Below are 22283 nucleotides of genomic sequence, written 5' to 3'. Positions count from 1 at the left end.
TGCCTTGGAAGATCACTAACATGTATTGAGTGTGTGCACTCTGCTAAGCCCTTTTTGGCTTTCAATGATAGACATGCTATCTCTCATTTAATCCATACAGTCCTGTAAAGATGGGTAATGCTGTTATCCTTACTTCATAGGTGAGGAAATTGTGACTTAGATAGACTGATGTCTCTAGGCCCCCCCAGATCAAAAATCGCAGAGCCAAACTTGAACCCACATTTGTCTTACTTCAGCAACAGTGTGTTCCTCCTCTTTTCTGTCCTGCCATACTGTTACCTAAGGCCCAGTCAATTTTAGAGAAATCCAAATCCATGAGGAAGAAAATTAAATAGTAAGAATCACATTGTTTAATTTCAAATTGGTTTGAAAATACTTGTGGAATTATATTGATCTTTAGAGGTATTTAAGGAAAATTTTAGCATCTTTACACATAAAAAGCTTTTAAAATATTAATCAACAATGAAAAATAAATACCAAAAAGCACTCCTTTAATGAGTTATTGCTTGATTAAGACATACCTGTGGCAATGGATGTACCTTTCAAGTATGTAACGTTTGTTCCTATGTCAAGAATTTGTTCTCTAATGTAACATTTGAATTATCATAACTTCTATTACAAAATAAAATTACTCCATTGGAAAATCATTCTGGTTCCCCAGACTCTCATTTGTTGCCAACATATATGATGTTTTCTCTTGAGAAATTACAAGGTAGTTACCACTGTAGAAGGCAAAAATGTTTGAGTCATTTAGTCATTTAGATGAGCTAATAGAAAAACAAACCCTTACATAGCTTAGAAAAATGTAATTTCAATTAGCAGTCTTAGGTGATTTATACTAAGTAGAATGTTCATAATTATCGTAACTTTAAAAAAAAAAAAAGCTGGGCGCGATGGCTCACGCCTGTAATCCCAGCACTTTGGGAGGCCAAGGCAGGTGGATCACCTGAGGTCAGGAGTTTGAGACCAGCCTGACCATCATGGTGAAATCCTGTCTCTACTAAAAATACAAAAATTAGCCAGGCGTGGTGGCCCATGCCTGTAATCCTAGCTACTCAGGAGGCTAAGGCACGAGGATCGCCTGAACCCTGGAAGCAGAGGTTGCAGTGAGGTGAGATCGCGCCACTGCACTCTAGCCTGAGCGACAGAGACTTTGTCAAAAAAAAAAAAAAAAAAAGAAAGAGAGCGAGAGAGAGAGAGAAAGCAAGCAAGCAAGCATACATGTTGTATTTTAGTTAATCAGACTGAACCTATAATTGTATGGTGTCTTTAAAATAAGCTCATACAAATAGTCTAATTCTAATTGCACCTTTTCTTAGTGGACAGTTCTAAATATTACATAAATATCTTTGAAAATTTTGATATATCACACTATGTTTATATTTTTACTTCTTGTAGAATATACTATGAAGAGACATTTAATTTTATTTATATACATTTCCCATCAATGTGATGAGAATTGTAGGTTCATTATTAAGTAGTAAAAATAGAATCATTTTAATCCTGCCCCTAAAATCCTTTTCTTGTTGACTCTCAGTGCGTGTCATAGTAAAAAGCATATCAGATCATAGCTTTAACAGGAGAAATTCAGATAGTCCTCATGGCATATTTGGGGCAAAAGATGTTTAAAAACTGAAACTTTTTCTTTGATCATGACATTTTAGTGTAATAATATTGCTGGCTCTCTTGATTATTTTAAGGGACCTTATAGTTATTGACCTCAAAGAATATTGGTAATGAGTATATTGCAATTAATACAAAATTTCAAGTAACTTGTATATATAAATGTAAATATATACATTGTTTAAACAGTGTCCCAAATTCAAGTGGCAACTGTAATTGGAAAGTGAAGGGTTCTTCAGATCACTGGGGCACAAGGCAAGATTCATTTTTATATCAGGTTCTATTGTATATACAATGTCAGAGCTATGAAAAAATAGAACTAGCAACATGAAACTGCAAACTATTATCATACTACTTAGATTTAGAAACTTTATAGTGTAGTTGCTATTATGTTAAAAGTCAGAAAAAAATGTTTATTCTGTAGCTGTTATCCAGTCTCATAAGGCATAAAAATGATAATCCTAGATTATAACCAAGAATTTTATACATAAAATGAATATTTCATTATTGCTTTGAGATATTTTCAGAATTTGCTTAGTGAACTTCAAAATCTCATTCTTGCTTCACCCAGCCCAAAACCCTTACTCCTCCTCCCACAGCATAAAGCTATCAGATAAACTGGCAGCATCCCCAAACCTAAACTCTGCTTCTAGATGTTGCTTTAGAAATATACCCAGGGTCTCTAATGTATATATTTCAAAGGTTTGTAAGAATATGCATTTTAGTCTTTTATATACAAGAAAATGATGCTGACTGGGATACCCAACTGAGTTATATGCATTTATTTCTCCAAGAATGAAATGGCCTATGTGTTTATAATGTCACCTTCACTTTGTCCTCTTTTCTATCCACATATATTTATGAAACTTTTGAAAAACTCATCTGTACTACACCATTTCCTTCAGTGGGAGTCTAAATGCTGCTATTATGTGAGAAAGTCGGAGTTGGAAATGTTTTTTTCTAAATGTAATGTGTGTCTTTCTATTAGAGTAATATAATTCTGGGAACTTTCTTTAGGTACTCTGTAACGGAGGAAGAAAAATAACACGGGGTTGGTTCTTGCCTTCAAGGAGCTCACAATGAAGTCGTTAAGACTGACAAATGGAATTGTACAAAACAATAACTGCAAGACTATTACTTTAGTTCTGTTAAGCAACTTAAATGGCAATGCCCCTGCAGGACCAAAAATAAAATATTACATTAATTATTATTTCAATATGAAGGAGTCTACCTGTGCAGAGATTTGAGAGATACATTATTTCACCCAAAAGATATAGAAATGGACACTTGATAAGTTACCTTGGCTTACATATTCAGAGAAATATATTCTCATTTGGAGTAGCCACCTTAGGAAGCTATGCAACTCTCCTTTGACTTGAATATTATTAGATTTCCTCATTGACTTGCCTGCAGAAGTAATTCACTTTATTGTCAAACTTGTCAGCATCCAACTTACATTTGTAGTTTTTTTAGTCACGATGTTAAACCTCCTTCTTTAATTGCATATCAAAATGATATTTTCAAGAAATGTCAATTGTTTTTAAGTGATGTCTTTAGTTCTTAACATGCTGGAGTTAGTTTCTTTATTGAGCCCATTGTTGCAATTCAGATTATATCTGTCATTATATAACCCTTAGGTTTGCAGACATTTTCTAAGCAATGATGGTTGGGCTTAGGCTAAGCCAGACCATTAAATCTGCTCTGGGCTGGAAGATTGGCACAATTGAAGAATCAGACATCATTTAGAGTTGTTTCCATTTAGGTTTACTAATGAACCAATAAACAATGAGAGTTCACAATACAGGTTAGTGGATGCAGTTCATGATGACTTCTTTCTTCCACGTAGTCATAGTGGCATATTCAAAATGGTTAACGCAATCCATGTACCATGAAGCATCTACCTGGACAGAGCAGCCCAGAGCCAGCAGCTTTGCCTCATAGCCCAAGAGGATGGGGGAAGGGTGTCTGCCCCTCACCATAGAAGAAATTTCTTGCTGAATCACTGATATAGACTTCCATATTCTATATTTTACTAAGTCATTAAACCTGGCTACTATCAGTCTTCAGAATGTTATTTGAATTTTCAAGAGACTGCTTGGTTCTTTTATTTTTCTTCTATACAATCACTTGTTTGATCTAATTACTACTGTATCCTTGTTGGTGGTTTAAGGAATGCCCAGGATCTGCTTTTGTCTTTCAGCATGTTTATTGGATATCTACTTAAGGAAAAACACTGTATCGACATGGAAGGCCATGACATTTAAATAACTTAATGGAGATATTTTAGCAGACGGAAAGCTGGAGAGAAAGCAGTTCCACATAAAACTATAGAAGCATACTTATTTTTAAGTTATTTTAATGAAGTGTTAATTAAGGAAGATTAAAGCATTTCCCTAAGTTTTCTCCCATTAATTCTGTTGTGAGAGATAAATTTTGGCAATTAGTTGAAATTAAATATTTGTTTATCAAAAATTATTACTTTGTTTCCATTACTTTTTACTGTTTTAAATGCGTTCCATCTACACGAACTTGACATTAGGGCATAAAAGTGGCAAGTTGTATAGACCTGTGATTTTTGGAATCAGAAGATCTGGGTCTGATATTCTGATCATGAAACCCAAAGGGCATAGTTTTGAGCAAGTCCCTTAGTCTTCTTGGACCTCTGTTTCTAAATCCAGAGACTTTAGTGTATCTAAGCATAGAAAAGGTACAGCAAAAATGCAGTATTATATAATCTTAAGGGACGATTGTATATGCAATCTATCATTGACAGAATCATTATAAGACTCATGACTGTATAGATTAAATCATGATTCCTCACATATTTTAGAATTCTTCACAATAAGTATCTTTAATTAGGGATAATTTTCTTCTTTTTATTGTAAACATCTAAAGCACTTAATATAAAAATCTGTTGCTTATAGCAAAGTGTCCCACTACTTTATTAAAAGAATCAATATAACAAATCCTTTTTATTTCTAAAGAATTAGTAAACTCTTTTTAGAAAGATGAGCAATAAAGTTAAGGCTAATTTTTTTATGTACCAAACATCCAGGTATAAGATGTCACAATTTCAAAAGTTCTTGTGCAGGCAAAGCCTTAGCTTCATGGAATTTGTTATGGCATTTATTACAACTTTATGGGATTTTCAGAATTCAAATTCGAATATATGATTCATGCTTTTGGTATATCATGTGCATATTCTCACCACCACCTCATACATAGAGGTTTTATTTTTTAATAAATATATAACAGATTATTACAGGTTATATATATATTATAAATGGACTTCATATTGGACATATTCAAATATATCACATGAGTTCCTCATCAAAAAAGTCTGTAATATGTTTTGAACACTTAAGACTAAACCACATTAGAACCATGCCATAATGAGGAGGATATAGAACAAGGAAGCTTCTGTAGTGAACTACATAATGTAACAACAATTAGCCTTAATCACAGAAAAACCCAGTCCCTACCCCATTCAAGATAGTATCTCTTTTCACAGTGGAGCAGGATGCAGACTAGAAAACACATGAACTAGAGCGCCACAAGCATGGCAGGGGAGGCAGTTGAGTCAACTCAGGAATATTAAGAAAACAAGCTCATTTTAATGAGTTTTAGTTTGGGCTGTATTTTTAAGATACCTTTCTGAAAGCATGTCACAATTTACTAATATTATTTTTTAGTTTTCAAAACTTTGTATTCATTGAGTATGTCTTCATTCTAAAGAAACTAATACAGAAGCACTTTACTAACCACAAACTAGTTTGTAACAGGGTGTATGGTAATTACCATGGCAATTATATTAGACATCTTTTTTTTTCTTGCTCACTTGGAATTATTTCAAGATTTTCTCTTTGGACTGACATTTTCAAATCCTGAGCTCTAGTGAAGATGATTTTTACTTCTTCACATTGTGAAAGTTGAATTAATCTTTTCAGAGAGTTTTTCATATGGTTAACTTTTGGTATTGGGACACTTCAACTTAGAATTTGAACTTCAAACCAAGAAAAAAAGACTTATGGGGCAATAATATTATTTATCTTTCTTTTTCTGACTGTAAGACATGAACATAATATATATTTCATATCAACCTCATAAAACATTCTGATGTTCCCAGGCCACATTAAAATGCAAAATAAGACGGTATTGTATAACTTGCATCAATAAAACCCATGAATAATTGGCACAAAGATATCTGTGCATATGTCGTGTGATAAGCTCAGATGGAGTGACTACAAGAAAGGTGGATGGAAGGAACATGAAAGACTAATGAAATCATAATTTCAAGAGTAAAGCTCCTGACTGTGAAGGATACAGATTAACTTTGTATATGCAGTCATTGACATATTAAGTTATGCCTATATCCAAACTTAGGTGTCAATATAGTACATTTTATATATAAAAAACAGTCAAAGTAATATGTACATCATAGACTTTGGCTACCACTGAACTGTGTTAAAGTGTTGCTTTAAGATAAAAGTTACCTTTTAAGATAAAATGATACAGTAAACCCACCATAAAAATATAAAATCCAGATTTGTGGCTGTTAAAAAAAATAACCACCAAGGGAAGTAGAACTTTTCTGAAGATATAAATTAGGTACCTGAAGTGGGGTGCTGTCATAACCAATAGCTAAAAATGTAAGAAATCAGAAAGTGGATAGAGGCTGGAACAATTTAGAGGAGCATGATAGAAAAATCCTTGATTGCTTTGAACAGACTCTTAGTAGAAATATGGACATTAAAGACTGCTGGTAGGGGCTCAGTAAGATATGGGAAACAAATTATTGGGAATTGAAAGAATGGAGATAGATCCTTGTTACACAGTGGCAAAAAAGCTTAGTGGAATTGTCTCCTTCAGTTATGTGGAAAAGAGAACCTGTGAAAGATAAACAAGGATATCTAGCTAAGGAAATTTTCAAGCAAAGTGTTGAAAATGTGACCTGCTCAGAGTTTTACTCTTTTACTACCATTTTACTCTTGCTGCTTAGAGTAAAATGTCAGAGAGATAAAGTAGGGTAAACTATTAAACAAAAAGAAACTCAGGCTTGACAATTTGAAAAAGTATCAGTCTATTCAGATGACAAAAGATGCTAAAAGTAAGAGATTGCTTCTGAAAGTATGGCATAGGAAAAAAAAAAGTTAAGGGTGTGGTTATATAACTCTTTGCTGAAACTGTGAAAGATCAAAAGATTAGAGTGTTTGGTCCTAAGACTTTAAAGTTGTGCCTAATAGATCTCAAATTAGAGGGCTTCAGTGAACCTTCAGAGTGTTGCCCTCAGCCATCTCAACAGAAGCCAAAGATAGAGGACATCTCAAAAAGATTTGTAGACATGGTCTCAGTCTGATAGAGAACATCTCTGTGTCATCCACAAGAGACTCACAAAGTTTTTTGAGAAAATTATGTCAGCAGAAACACTGCCAGCTTGGACTGAAAGGAACAGGGAGACTACAAAGTGAAAAGAGGCTGTTAGATACCAAAATTCCACTTGCAGAAAGCAGGCTGATAAAACTACTTAGTTTCGAACTACTGTTCAGAAAAGATGAATGACTCAGCAAGCAGAAACAGTAGTCCAGGGGAAAGAACTGAGAGCCTGTAGGTAAGAGTCTATTCTGTTCAATGCCTGGTGAGACCCTAAGCAGAGAATCTAGTCACACCCACTCAGACTTCTAAACTACAGAACTATGAGGTAATAAATGGGTATTGTTCCAAGCCACTGATTTTTTCTTGAGTAATTTGTTATGCAGCAATAGAAACCTATTAGAGATATTCAAAGTCCATCCACTAAAAGATTTTGAAGAATTTAGTGGAGAAAATAGTAGTTCCTTGAAATTATTATGTATACCCACTCCTAAATTGTTTACAAAATGCTTGCTCTGCAAACAGTTTTTTAAATACTGTACTCCGTAGATGGTTTCTATGAAGTTATAAATGCACATATTCCTGGATTCAGGAACTCACCAGTTATTTTCTTTTTCTTTTCTTTTCCTTTTTTTTTTTTCTTTGTTTTTTTTTTTTTTAGACAAGGTCTTGCTCTGTTGTTCAGACTGGAGTGCGAAGCACAATGGTTTGATAACGTGCTTAATATGCTTGTGGTTCCAGCTACTTGGGGGCAAGGGAGGTGGGTAGAGTGGGTGGCGCTTAGGTGTGAGGATCGCTGGAGCCCAGGAGGTCAAGATTGCAGTGAGCTGTGATCACACCACTTCACTCCAGCCTGGGTGAGAGAGTGAGACCCTGTCTCTGGAAGAAAAAAAAGAATATCTGGGATGGTTGAAAAACAACCTTTAGCTTGAGTTTCTAGATGTGACTTCTAAAGCCCGATCACAGAACTGGGCTGCTCAAAGAGCTGCGGCTGCTGCCACCATTAGGAACTATCACTACCCTGCACTTCTGCCACAGCCCACAGCATTACAGCCAGATGCCTTAGGCCCATGTGACCTACTTTAGCATTCCTGAATGATGGAACCTAAATCATCCATGGGAGAACATATAGGAAATGTAGTTTTTAAGCTTTATAGGAAGAAACATTAGAAGAAAGTTGGCATAGTTGTTGAATAACCCATAAATATCTCCCATAGGGACATAATGATTTAAATTAAAAAGGCCTTAGAAAGCCATTTCATTGAGGAAGGCAAACTCTTCATTTTGGAGGTAGTAATAAAAAGATCAGACACCCTATGGATGATTTTTTTCCTTTCAATATTCCTAGTTTCAGATTTTCATTAATTCTTTTAAGTGATAGTTTTCATTTTTTTTTTCAGTATAAATTCCCTATTGGGTGATTAATAGTGAAGTAAATAAAGATAAAAGTCAGATTATTTTTATTGGCATTTATCTTATGCCTACATAAAATTTGCTTTATCATATTATCATAGGTCTACAAAGTCTTTTTCTAGTCGTTTCTAACTTAAGTTCACTAGCTGCACGTGGGAACATGTGTCTGTACCCTGGTACTCAGGAGGCTGAGGTCGGGGGATTGCTTAAGCCCAGGAGGTTGAGCCTGCAGTAAACCATGATTAGGCCACTGCACTCCAGCTGGGGTGGCAGAATGAGACCTTGTCTAAAAAAAACAAAACAGAAAAAAAAAAAACAGAGTTTACCTATATCAACTGAGACCATGGCTTGGTATCATGGTCTGAATAAGATATTGTTGTCCTGAGGTGAGAGTCCTACTTACTTACAAGCATATTTTGGCATTGAGCCTCCTCTTTATCTGAACTGGCTTCAAAAATATTAGTGTCAAAAATAACATCAGCTTATAATGGGCTTACAGCAGTGCTGGTAGTTTTAGTAACTGAGTCAACCTTAGGCCAAGTGCCATTTGCTGGCTCAAGTCATATGTTAGGGTATTATTTTCTGTGACTTACAATCAGAACACTGGGGCTGAGATATAGGTAGTCACAAAGAAGACTAGAAATCAGTAGTGGTGAACAGTCTCTTCCCTGCTGTAACATACGCAAAAAAGTAGGTATATTATAAAGTGTATGATGACGAGTTGACCATGACTAAATTAGCATACTGCCATTTGAGAGCACTGGACCATTTTCAGTAGCTTTGAGTACTGTTCATTAATGAAACCTGATGGAATTAACTACTTTTTTTTCTAATGTTTATTTAGATTTGTTTATGTGACTGCCAAATTAAGTTGAAGTTACAGCTGCTTTATAACAATAACAAATTACTAATCTAAAACTACTAATCTATACTACTAGGCTAGGAGCTAAAAGGAAAGCAAAAACAAGCTCAAAACAAATAATCGGGGGAGTGAAGTGAATTTTTTTAACTTTTGCCCTCCCTTAGTAACTGATCTTGTTTTATTTGGTCTTCTGTTTCTTTTTGACTGCTTCTCTTTTACAGAGTTGAAAGCAGTCTGCCTGATTTTCCTCTCCCCTCTTCCCTTTCTCATCTTGACTTATATGCCCTGGAAATGAACATTGTAATTGGGAGAAGGGGACTATTGCATGTGTACGCTCTTGACAGGAGAAAGATTATGAAGGAGGATGGCTATAACTAAAGTGACCATTTAGCTCATTTTTTGGGGGGCCTTCCTGGCCTATGACTATTAATAACATCCCCTTTCATTCTCTAAACTGTCCTGGTTTGGATGATAAATTACATCATCACCTTAGTTATAACTTAGATGAGTTAAAGGATGGTATAGACAAGTGTAAGAACTTTCTCTAAAAATGTTGACAGTAGTTGACATTTTGGTAGAACCAGGCTTAGCTAATCTCTTGTTAATAACCATAAGGACAGAATTGCTTTTCTTGACACTTGAGTATCTGTGTACTCTTCAGAGCTATGTTATCTTTTGGGGATGTTTTCAAGTATTTAAGTAATTGTTCTATGCATGAAGATTGAACTGCTCAGCATTCTTGAACATGTATAATAAATGAAAGTATATGTTCAAGTTAGTAATTTAAGAAAAATAATCCTAGTGAGAATTCTTATTTGAAATTGTATTTCAGAAATGTAAATGGAGATTTAAATCAAATGTATTCCTGATGGCTTTTTAAAAAATAACTTGTTCAAGAATACCATTGTTGCTAATAATTTTTGGTAAGGAAAAAGTATTGAAATGGAAAACTGAATATTTGGAATGTTCGGCAAAAAGAATAATAATAATGTCTTTTTCAGATACTTTATTTTGTTTCATTTACAATTTCTGAGTTTTATTTTGTTATATTTCAGTGTTTTTTATAGTTTTTCAAAAAAATATTTCTTCCCTCAAACCAGGTTTTACTTTTTTAATTTTATTTTATTTATTTTTTTTTTTTTTTTGAGACGGAGTCTCGCTGTGTCTCCCAGGCTGGAGTGCAGTGGCGCGATCTCGGCTCACTGCAAGCTCCGCCTCCCGGGTTCACGCCATTCTCCCGCCTCAGCCTCCGAGTAGCTGGGACTACAGGCGCCCGCCACCACGCCCGGCTAATTTTTTGTATTTTTAGTAGAGACGGGGTTTCACCGTGTTAGCCAGGATGGTCTTGATCTCCTGACCTCGTGATCCGCCCGTCTCGGCCTCCCAAAGTGCTGGGATTACAGGCTTGAGCCACCGCGCCCGGCCCGGGTTTTACTTTCAGTCCCATTGACAGCAAGTAATCCATTTTTATCATAATTGAAAGCAATCTGAATGTTTGGGGAGAATTCTATTCAATCCTGGGGAAGTTATTTCCTTTGTCTTGCCTTTGAACAGTAACTTTTTATGGTGGGTTGGATTGATAAAGCTCACTGCAAAAGCTTAGGTTTTAGAGTCCCCAGGTAGGTTGTAACAGACCATATTCCCATATGAAAATTGACATTCCCTTATGTACTTAATATAAGGTTGTAGAGATTTTTGAGAATCCATTGGAACCTGCTCTTAATAACAAAAACACACAGAGAAGTAAAGTATAGGAAGATTAGAGTTGCCAAAAACCTTCCATGAGCAGTTTAGACATACGGCCTTCAACTAGAACTAACATACTTCTGTTTAATTTTTTTTAAATCTCGTTAATAATTAACATAATGCAGCAACCCCATCTGGACCATGAAACAATAGAACATAATTCCAAAGGAGTTTTCATAGTATATTCTTTACTGTAAAAAAAAATATTGTTCAGGCCGGGCGCTGTGGCTTGAGCCTGTAATCCCAGCACTTTGGGAGGCTGAGGCGGGCAGATCAGGAGGACAGGAGATGGAGACCATTCTGGCTAACACGGTGAAACCCCATCTCTACGTCTCTACTACAAATACAAAAAAATTAGCCAGGTCTGATGCCGGGCGCCTGTAGTCCCAGCTACTCAGGAGGCTGAGGCAGGAGAATGGCGTGAACCCGGGAGGCAGAGCTTGCAGTGAGCCGAGATCACGCCGCTGCACTCCAGCCTGGGTGACAGAGCGAGACTCCATCTCAAAAAGAAAAAAAAAAAAAAAAAATTTATATATATATATATATATATATATATGTATATGTGTGTGTGTATATATATATATAGTCCAAAGATCTTACAGTATACTTTTATTCAGTGTTCTTCCCAATTACTAAGTATTAGCACTTTCCTAGGGTAGAATTTGCTGTGAGTTCCTGCTGTGGTGAAGATGACATGGAGTTAATCACAATGTCATGCTTTCATTCTCAGTTTTTTAGTGAGGTGTACTTATTACCAAAGGAAAGCCTTCTACGAAAATAGTAGAGCCCATGTTATGATTGAATTTTGTATTTTAGCCATCCAGCTAACTGAGGCTATTAAATTACAGTGGTCAGTGCTATACTTATGAGTTATAAAAATGGCATTTAAGTTATTTAAATAAACATGGTTTTTTTTCCAAATAGACTTTATATTTGCCTGCATGAACAACCAGGGGAAGAGGGCATAGAGAGCTCTTAACTGCACCACTGCTGAGAGAGCAACGTGTTTTCTGGAAGACAGTGTAGAGGGGTAGAAGAGCAGGGAAAGAGAGAGATCTGCCAGCCTTGAGATTTGTCTCAGTGTTTAGAGGATTCATAGCTATTTATTATTCATAAATGGAGCATGTGCAGGTTTCAGTGGTGTGACTTTTGAAAAGATATTGTTTCTGCCCAATTTTTAATCACAAGATACCTAATTATATTGCTGTTAACAACACCTCCTTTTCACACTATGGACTATATAGGGCATGCTCTGAGCCTGTTTTTCACTAAGAAAAAAGAAAATGAGCTGCTACTTGAAGTCACAGGGGCAGAAGGAACCCTGGGGTCCAAATGATCTTATAGAATGGCCCTGGAGGGAAACTCAAGATTCAACCTACAGCTCTGACACTTGGTAAATCACTGAAAGGTTCTGCCTGAGCCTCAGTTTATCTATTAATGAGGACAAATCCACACATTCCATCATATCCAATTTATGGGGGAAAAAAGAGAGAATCTAATGTTAGCTAGGCAGAGCAAAGTATAAGCCAAGCAGAGAGAGAAAGTTCAGTGGCTTTACTCTCTACCCTGAAGCCTTACCAAGTACTGAGGTCACCATTTGGACTGAACAGTTACGACGTGCTTTTAAATTAACCCTGTTTAGAAAAGATTAAGTTAAAGTTTCATCAGCAAAGAGCAGCTTTCTAAAGGTGAACATTAAGCAAAGTCATTTAAGAAAAGCAGTATTAGCCAGGCCAACCCCTGCCTCCCACTGGGTTCTATAATACTGCTTGGGAGTCATATACCCAAAGCCCTTTCATTGCTGTCTGTATTTCCCTGGTCAATAAGGTATATATTCTACTCAAAGTAAGACATGTTCTAATATAAATATTCCCATTTTTCCTTAATCTAAGAACTACTGGAAAGCTGAGAAAAAAAGTTTTGAAACCACACTATACAGATAATATAGAAAGGACAGAGGGAACATTTGTGATTATATGAAATGAATAGGAAATATACATTTAAAAGAAGTTTTAAAATAACATAAAATAATTTTCTATTATTACACAGAAACTTTCTAAGAGCTTCAATTTGTGTGTGTGTGTGTGTGTGTGTGCGTGTGTGTGTGTGTTGTAAATGAACCACTCTGGGACTAAGATACTTTATCTTTGTAACAGGTAGTGGATAATTAGAAAATCCCTAACATCCCATTAAACCTTAACTTTCTAGGACTGTTGGTACTATAGTCATTATAAGTAAATGTGGGTCAGTGTATTAGTTCATTCTCACACTGCTATAAAGATACTACCTGAGACTGGATGATTATAAAGGAAAGAGTTTTAATTGACTCAGTTCCACATGGTGGGGGATGCCTCAGGAAACTTACAATCATGGTGGAAGGTAAGGGGGATGTTAGAGACATCTTACATGGCAGCAGGAGAGAGACAGTGCAAAGGAAACTGCCACTTTTAAGCAATCAGATCTCCTGAGAACTCCCTATCATGAGAACAGCATGGGGGAAATCACCCCCATGATCCAATTACCTCCCATAAGGTCCCTCCCTTGACACATAGGGATTACAATTCAAGATGAGATTTGGGTGAAGATGCAGAGCCAAACTGTATCAGTCAGGTAAAAACATTTATCTCAAGGGGAAGCTGAAATAACCAAATGATATTTATGTAGTATTAAACACGTACAATTCTCAGGAGTGCAGAAAAAGAATCTAAAATGGAGAAATAAAGAAAGCCACAAATTAGTGAACAGTAGCACATTCTGGATGGCAAGATAATGGTAACAACAGTCACAGGTAAAATAGGCAAAATGGCACAGGTAGAAGTCCAGTTACCAGACATTGGGCTTAAACCCCATGTATGCATTGTCTCGTTTAATCCCATGAAACAAATTCTAACATAACCCGTCTCTTACAAATGAGAGATCAGAGACACAAAGAGGTTCACTCCCTTGCCTAAGCTGTCTGAAGTTGAGGAGCATTAGTTCAAGTCCCAGTGGTCTGACTCCAGGGTATGTGCCCTCTCCTGTTCAATCCTGATAACCCTGGAAGATGAGCACAACCCACTGACATAAATAATGGTTTCCCCATTGCAGGGAGTGGCAGCAGAAGATTAGAGAAGTTAGGTGACTTCTCCAGGGTCACACACAGACCCTACACAATAGCAGAGATGTTAACTCAGTCCTTTTTGAACATGTACTTTCTGCTATGTCATGCTAATTTTTTTCCCATTGTCACTTTTGTCACTTTGGTGATGGTTTAATGAATACAGAATTGGATATCTGACTATAATTAGATCTGCCTCACAAAAGAAAAATTAGCAGATCAACAGTAGGTTTCAGACTAACAATAAGCATTCACATCACAATAACATCCTCTTTTCAGATTGGCCCGGTGCATAGCTTTCCATAAGACACACACAGTGGGACTTTTCACATACCTGCTTGTATCCAGTGACTAAACTGATGGTGTTTCATTGACGTTTTTCCTTTTAATCATAGAGGTAGTGAGGTAAAGTGAGATTTGGTTAATTATTTTGAAACTCTGGGACCCTCTAAGATATTCACATGTTAGGCTTAGCATCAATGTGTATATACAAATAGGAAATAGGCATGTAATCTAGAGCTACCATTTCTTTCCCCTTCTCTGCACAACAGGGAAGAGCCATGGATTAAAGAAATCCTCTCACTGCTTCCCAACCAGCCCACTTTAAAAATAAAGTCATCCTCTCCCTTTTCCAAGACTTCTTTTGTTCTCCTCTTTGGTGTTCTTCTCTCCCTATGGAATATGTACATGTGTCTGGGTATCCCTACCTGGTTTGAACTTGATGGGATTATGGACAGGAAGCTGGATCATTCAGTCTCTGGCTCTCTGCTGATACAAGCAGAAATTGAGCCAGTTAGACCAGAGTTAAGCCTCCTATTCATTTCATGTATGTCATTGAGCAACGAGGGAGTAATGATGATTTTTACTCCCTCCTGGCATTAAGTCTGAGAGGCAAACTGACAAGTAACAAGAAAATTCTAAATTAAAGCTGACATACCTTCCTTAATTCTTCCCAAAGTGCTTGGGTATGATTATTATTTAATGCTGCTTTGTCACTGAAAAGATATGGGGTACCAGTTAACTCATGAAACTGTTTCAGAGAATAGATATTGGCCTGAAAACTAAGTCCAAAATATGGAAAATACCACAGAGGCAGGAGGTTTCAGGTCAGGTGGAAGCAGGTTTCCGAAATCCTAACATGCAGATTGTTGCAGAGCTCTCTCGGCAGTGCCAGGCAGCATTTTGCAAGAGTCCTTGTTTTTCGTGGCATTTCCCTTCTGTGTGTAGCCGCTAAAGCTCAGCCCTATTGTATGATCCTCACATTTTCGTTTTCAGACTCACCGCCATTGGTGGTGGGTCGGAGACATCATCCATGTACACAAAGGGCAGTACATCGTAACATTTGAAGATGGAAAAGAAAAGAATCTTCAGTCACTAGGCAGGCTGACCTCAGGACTGTCAAGCAAATTATGGCAGTCCAAGATGTCTGCTCAAGAGGATCACTGCGGTGTGGCATATGATAAGTGAGTGGTTTTCATGGCCTCGGGCTCCTTCCCAGGAGAGAGAGTCTAAGTTGGAAAAGGATTTTAGCAATCATGGTGGGTAAGTGTGACAGAACTCAAATACCACCCTCTTTCTCCCTGCTTGCATGGGGAATGGCAGGACTGAGTCTTCACTTCTAGCATACTCAGTAAAAGATGAGAAAAATAATGTTTCCTAGTCATTCCCCTTCTTTGAGATAAACGTTTGCCCAGGCAGAATGGCATTTTTTTTTTTTAATATCAGAAGTTTTGCTCATTAAGACAGAAGCGGGAGGCCGAGGCGGGCGGATCAGGAGGTCAGGAGATTGAGACCATGCTCGCTAACGCGGTGAAACCCTATCTCTACTAAAAATACAAAAAACTAGCCGCGCGAGGTGGCGGGCGCCTGTAGTCCCAGCTACTCGGGAGGCTGAGGCAGGAGAATGGCGTGAACCCGGAAGGCGGAGCTTGCAGTGAGCTGAGATGGTGCCACTGCACTCCAGCCTGGGCGACAGAGCGAGACTCCATCTTGGAAAAAAAAAACAAAAAAAGAAAAAGAGAGAGAGAGAGAGAGAGAGAGAGAGAGAGAGAGAGAGAGAGAGACCTGCCAAATGCTTGCCTTTCCGATGGACGTTAGAAACTGGCATTGACAAAATGGCCCTCAGTTTTTCACCTCACCTCAGTGTGTCAGGTCTTTGTATTCAAGTGCCATCAACTCCTAAAGGAATATGAAAGACCATTTTATCTTTTGAGAGACTCTAAACATGGGGCAAGTTTGTTTTATTTCAGAGATTAAAGAACGGGACTTATATTAGGAGAAAATAGAAGTTGAATGTTCATAGTACCCTTGATCTTCTTATGAACAGAAGACTTGAAACAAGCCTGGACTTGGAGGGAATTTTTTAAATCTTTTCTTTTTTCCTGTGCTTCTGGGAGTGATGTTTAAGTTCTGCCATCTGTAGGACATGTGCATTTTAAACCTCTTTTACTTAGAGCTTCAGCTTTTTGGGAAAGTTTTTATTTTTGTTTATGGTACCTAAATAACAGAAATTAGCCTCCATCTCGGATAGTCTCTGCAATATTAAAATGCAGCTTGTTGTGCAGTGCTTTAATGGGCTCTTTAAGGCCTTTACATATTAATGTTATATGCCAAGAACTATTAAAACATTCCAAATAAAACAGATTCATCAGTTAAGTGCTCTGTTTTCCTGTGGTCATGAATGAAAAGGACAAACTAGTTATCGTCATGGTCACTTAAAAAATTGTAATCTATTCCAAAGATGGTTTTCTCTTAAAAAGCAACTTAGTCACATAATTCTGGGGAAGTCCTAGAGAGTTTATTACGCTCTCATTTTTATTCATAAGTTTTTTTTTTTGTTTTTTTGTTTTTTTTTTTTTGAGACAGAGTCTTGCTCTGTCGCCCAGGCTGGGGTGCAGTGGCCGGATCTCAGCTCACTGCAAGCTCCGCCTCCCGGTTTAGACCATTCTCCTGCCTCAGCCTCCCGAGTAGCTGGGACTACAGGCGCCTACCACCTCGCCCGGCTAGTTTTTTGTATTTTTTAGTAGAGACGGGGTTTCACCATGTTAGCCAGGATAGTCTCGATCTCCTGACCTCGTGATCCGCCCGTCTCGGCCTCCCAAAGTGCTGGGATTACAGGCTTGAGCCACCGCGCCCGGCCTATTCATAAGTTTTAGAAGCCAAACAAACAAACTAAAACAATGTAACCTATTATAGGTTATTTTATGAAATATTTAGAGTAACTTCTTAATCTGAGACAAGTATTCTGGCAACAAGAATGTGGTAACATATTAGTTTGTCTTCAGCTGGTGTGTATTTAAAGATTTTGAAGGCCTTTAAAAATACCCAAGTGCTAACTGGTAACGTCAACCAGGTGGAAGAGAGTGGGGAATAGGGAGGAAGGTAAATACAAAGCAAAATAATACATAATTTTTTGTTGTTTTTTTGAGATGGAGTCTCACTCTGTTGCCCAGGCTGGAGTGCAATGGTGTGATCTTAACTCACTACAACCTCCACCTCCCGGGTTCAAGCAGTTCTCCTGCCTCAGTCTCCTGAGTAGCTGGGATGACAGGTGCATGCCACCACGCCTGGCTAATTTTTTTGTATTTTTAGTAGAGACAGGGTTTAACCATGTTGACCAGGCTGGTCTCGAACTCCTGACCTTGTGATCTGCCCGCCTCGGCTTCCCAAAGTGCTGGGATTACAGGCGTGAGCCACTGTGCCTGGCCAATAATAGATCATTTGATCTAGCTCACTGTTTCTTTCAACCAAAAAAGAGTAATAGCTCCTCATTAAATATTTACTTAAATATTTCATATTAAAACCTTCTTGAACCAAGTTGGCAACCTACAGAGCTGGGCCCTGGGTGCCCTCCTTTTAAGTCAATGTAGTGGAAATCGAGTTTGGCACAAGAGCTGTAAGTCAGAAAATAGCTGCAGCTTCTATTCTTCACTCAGCCTTTCATTAGATGAGTGACCTTAGGCAAGTCATTTAGCTTCTTTTGGGCCTTGTTTCCTTATTAGTAATAATAGAGGCTTCGACTAGTTTCCTTTAAACAGATTCTGCAGGGCCGCTGATATGCCATGTTTTAGTGAGACATAAAAATGTAAAAATCAGCCCCTGTCTTCAAGGAAGTGACAGTTTAATAGAAAAGACATCTATAAAAACAAATGCATGCAAAAAATGGTTTTGAGACTGTTACAGAAATTTGTATGATGTACATTGGGGGCACCAAAATAAAAGCTGTCAATCCTATCTAGGTTTAGTTGAGAAAGATGAAATTCATGAAGGCTTAACAGATGAAATGTTTGAACTGAGTTTGAATGTCACTATCCAGATAAATATCGCAATGGAAACTATCAGAGCACAGGTCTATAGGAACGAGTCAGCATAAAGCTCCAGGACCTAACAGTGTTCCTTTATGGCTGGAATATAAGTATAAGATAAAATATGCAAAGGATCATTGGAACAAATGGAAAAGCCTTTCTATGACATAAGGATTTCAGAATTTGTGAGACTCTATGACAGGGTTCTAAGTAGAGTTTGTGAACTGTTCATATATGTGTTCTAGAAATATCATTCTTAGAAAGTATAGCAAAGGCTTGGCAAAGGTAAGCAAGGAAACCATTCAGGAGGCTATTGCAGAGGTACATGGAAGAGATGATAAAGGTCAGAGTAGTAACCATCGAGTAGAAGGAGCAGAACTAAAAGATGTGAGGAAAGTGATTCCTATAAAATCACTGATTAAATGAGGGTTGAGGAAAGAGGAAGAAAGTCTGTAACATCCTTTCAGCTTTCATCCCCCGTGAGTCATTTATTCCAAGGCTGTTAGATTACATACTGAAACCTCTCAATTCGAGGAGGGATTTTCATAAACACACTTAATGGAAATATGTTTTTAGATCTTGACAGATATAATGGCATATTGTTTTGAATTCATTGCTTTTAAACTATTGGAGTCATTCTCTTTTTAAAGGGAGCCCTATAACGGTAGTGCAGAATGAGTCAGGTATTAAAGTTAATTTGTCATTTAGAAGACATACCGTAGGCAAGTAAATAGGTACTATAAAGACACCCTGAATCATGTGGTGTTCTGTTAAAAGGCAAACACAATCCATTGGTGCTTACATTCAGAAATTCCATGAGGTAGGTCAATATAAATACCCAGGAGACTCGGAGAGCCAGAAACAAGAGCAGCCTATAAACAGCATCCACATAACCTGAAGACAGAACTCATGCCAATGTTTTCCTTTTTTACTTGGGGCACATTTGTTTCTTATCCTACCATAAGCGCTGTCTTTACATCATTCCATTACTTTCTGCCAAATGTCTTGAAAGTATCTCTCTTTTATCCCATCCCATTCACTCCAGCCCACTGTAAGCTGGCTGCCACCCAGAACATACCAATAAGGTACTTCTGGCAAGGGTCACCAATGTCTCCCTAATTTCCAAATCCCGTGGATGTGTGTCACTCCTCATCTTACTTGACCTTTATGCTATGTTATGAAACTCTCCTCATTTGCTCTCTGTGTGTGACATCAGGACTGCCCTGATTTTCCTTCACCTCTGTCTCCCTTGTCACTGTCAGGTCCATGGGCTCCTCATTCAAACACTGCACTCTCCCTGGGTCATTTCATTTATACATATGGCATCTATATGTAGGTGGTGTTCATTCTTCTGGCCTGAGTCATGCCCCTATGTTTCAGAAATGGAAATCTAACTGTCTTTTGGACATCTACACCTGGTTGTCCCTCAGGCAACTCAAATTCTACATATCCAAAACTGAACCCCTTCTTTCTTCTCCTCTGCATTCCTCAGTAGACTTACGTAGCTTTTCCTACTTCCCTCATGCATACTTCCACAATCCATGCCTTCTAAGCCACCTTTAATCCTCCAGATATGTTGTAGTCATTATAAACTCTGAGTCTTTGCACGTGCTCAGAGGCCTTCCTGATACACATATGAAACATATATATTCTTCATCTGGCTGAATTGTGTGGAACTTTCAGGCCTTTGTGAAGGTGTTCCCTCCTTCAGAAAACTTTCCTGTCCCTAGACTCATGTTGTTCAATGCCTGTCTTTCTTTTGTCATTTTGTAGTATTTTATACTGCATTGCAGCAGTTCTCAATTGCTCAGGTGGTGAGAGGATAGGTGGTAGGAGGATGATTTTGCGCCCCCGCTCCACCAGGGACACTTGACAATGTCTAGAGACATTTTTTGTTATAACAAGCGATCAGGATGCTACTGGCATCTAGTAGGTAGAGGCCACGGATGCTACCTACATCCCTATAATATTCTACAGTGCATAGCACCCCACAACACTGAATTATTCAGTTCAAAATGTCATTAATGCCAAGGTTGAAAACCTGTGCTCTATTGTAATTACCTACTTATTTTTCTGTTTCTCCCACTATACGATATGCTTTTGGAGAACAGGGACTATGTCGTCTTCAACAATGTGTACACAACAAGTAGCAGGTTGTTTGGCACATGGTAGATGCTCAGTAAATATGAATGTATAAACTGAGTGGGTATGTTGATGGATGGTTTGAATGGTTTTTCATTCTGGCCCAGAGAGAAAACATATAATTTATATGTGCACTGAGGGCAGTAAGATCTGAGGTTTCACTCCTGAAATGGCCCTGATGCCAATTCCACTGTTTGAGATGCTGATCATGTGGATAGTAGGAGGACCCAAACTATGGATGTGTGTCTCTATTTTGTTGTCTGTTTAAGTGTATGCAATTGTATTTATTTAGATATTTACCTATATTACTTGTTGAGTGAGGCATAACAATGTACATGTTTGTATCCATTCCTAGTAACCAATAATAGGTCTGAGTACCTATTATATGCAAGATACTTCAGCATGCTGTTATGGGAAAGCAAAGTTTGGTTTAAATTCTGGCTTAGTTTCAAAACTGACCTATATAACCCTAAGCAAGTATCTTAGCCTCACTAATCTTCAATATTCTCAACTAATAAGCATAAAGTTGTTTTGATGATTACATAAATTAAAATATATAAAGTACTTGATATATAGCAAGGCCTCAATAAATGTTACTTCCTTCTGCCTCTTCTCCAAACTCTCTATATTAGTTAGAAATTGAACTTGACACAGAAACAGAGCCCTGATAATAATGGCTTAAATTGATAGTTTATTTTTCTCCCACATAAAAGAAGTCTGGAGGTCTGAAATACAGGATTGATTTGATGACTCCTCAGAGTCATTAAGAAATCCCAGCCCTTTTTAGCCTCAACATTTTACTATGCCTAAAGTGTGACCTTGGTACTCAAAATGCCTGTCACTTCTATGTGGAAAGCAACTGACTACAGGACAGGGTGAAGAAGGTAATGCCTCCTCTCTTTGAAAGAACCTTCCAGGTCGATCACCTGAGGTCTGGAGTTCAAGACCAGCCTGACCAACATGGTGAAACCTTGTCTCTACTAAAAATGCAAAATTAGCTGGGCAAGGTGGCTCATGCCTATAATCCCAAATAATCGGGAGGCTGAGGGAGGAGAATTGCTTGAACCCAGGAGGCTGAGGTTGCAGTGAACTGAGACTGCATGATGGCACTCCGGCCTGGGCAATAAGAGTGAAACTCCATCTCAAAAAAAAAAAAAAAAAAATGTGATAACATAAGATTTTAACATTAGTGGAAATGAGAACCCTCTGTACTACCTTTATAATTTTTCTATAAATTTAAAATTATTCCAAATTTTAAAGTTTATTTTTAAAATGCAAATTACTGACACACATTGAAAACTTGTTAATTTTTGTAGGGCATTATCTATAGTGGATGCATTTGAGTATAATCTCTATGTGTGTAGGGACTTTGTCTAATTTGTTCCTTGATGTCTCCTCAAGAACTAAAGGAGTACCTAAAGATAATACCAGGGAAGACAGTGCACACTCACAAAACCCCCTCTGATCTGTTTCTGAGTTATTGTGTGTGCTTAGTATATTATTCTGTAAATTATTTTAGCATCCTGACTAGCAGCTTTCCATTTCATACTCCAGGAGAATCAGCATACTTTTTCTCCTTAATTTTCCTAATGGAACATTTTATGAAATATAAGTCCTGGAGGAGATGGTAACCAACTGCTAGACACTTTATTAGAAAAATAAGGGTTTGTAGCACTAATGCTAATCCAAGGAAATTGAAGTCTTTTTATAATCCTGTGAGATTAAT

The 22283-nt window shown here is 37.6% G+C and overlaps 1 protein-coding gene across 8 annotated transcripts in view; it reads left to right on the top strand.

Moving 5' to 3' along the window:
- Positions 1-22283, top strand: part of LOC105499530 (zinc finger protein 385B) — a 415582-nt gene that overhangs the window by 251859 nt on the left and 141440 nt on the right. The window contains exon 1 of one of the 8 annotated variants that reach the window (XM_011772123.3): positions 8413-9096. The exons of the other annotated variants lie outside the window; for them this stretch is intronic. The gene's annotated coding sequence lies outside the window, so the exon portion shown is untranslated. Of the gene's footprint in view, positions 1-8412; positions 9097-22283 lie in introns of those variants that run through there. 8 annotated transcript variants of the gene reach the window in all.

Source organism: Macaca nemestrina, chromosome 11, assembly GCF_043159975.1.
Source record: "Macaca nemestrina isolate mMacNem1 chromosome 11, mMacNem.hap1, whole genome shotgun sequence".
NCBI lineage: Eukaryota > Metazoa > Chordata > Mammalia > Primates > Cercopithecidae > Macaca > Macaca nemestrina.
The sequence above is the reverse complement of the archived record's forward strand: the minus strand, read 5'-3'. Positions and strand labels throughout refer to the sequence as shown.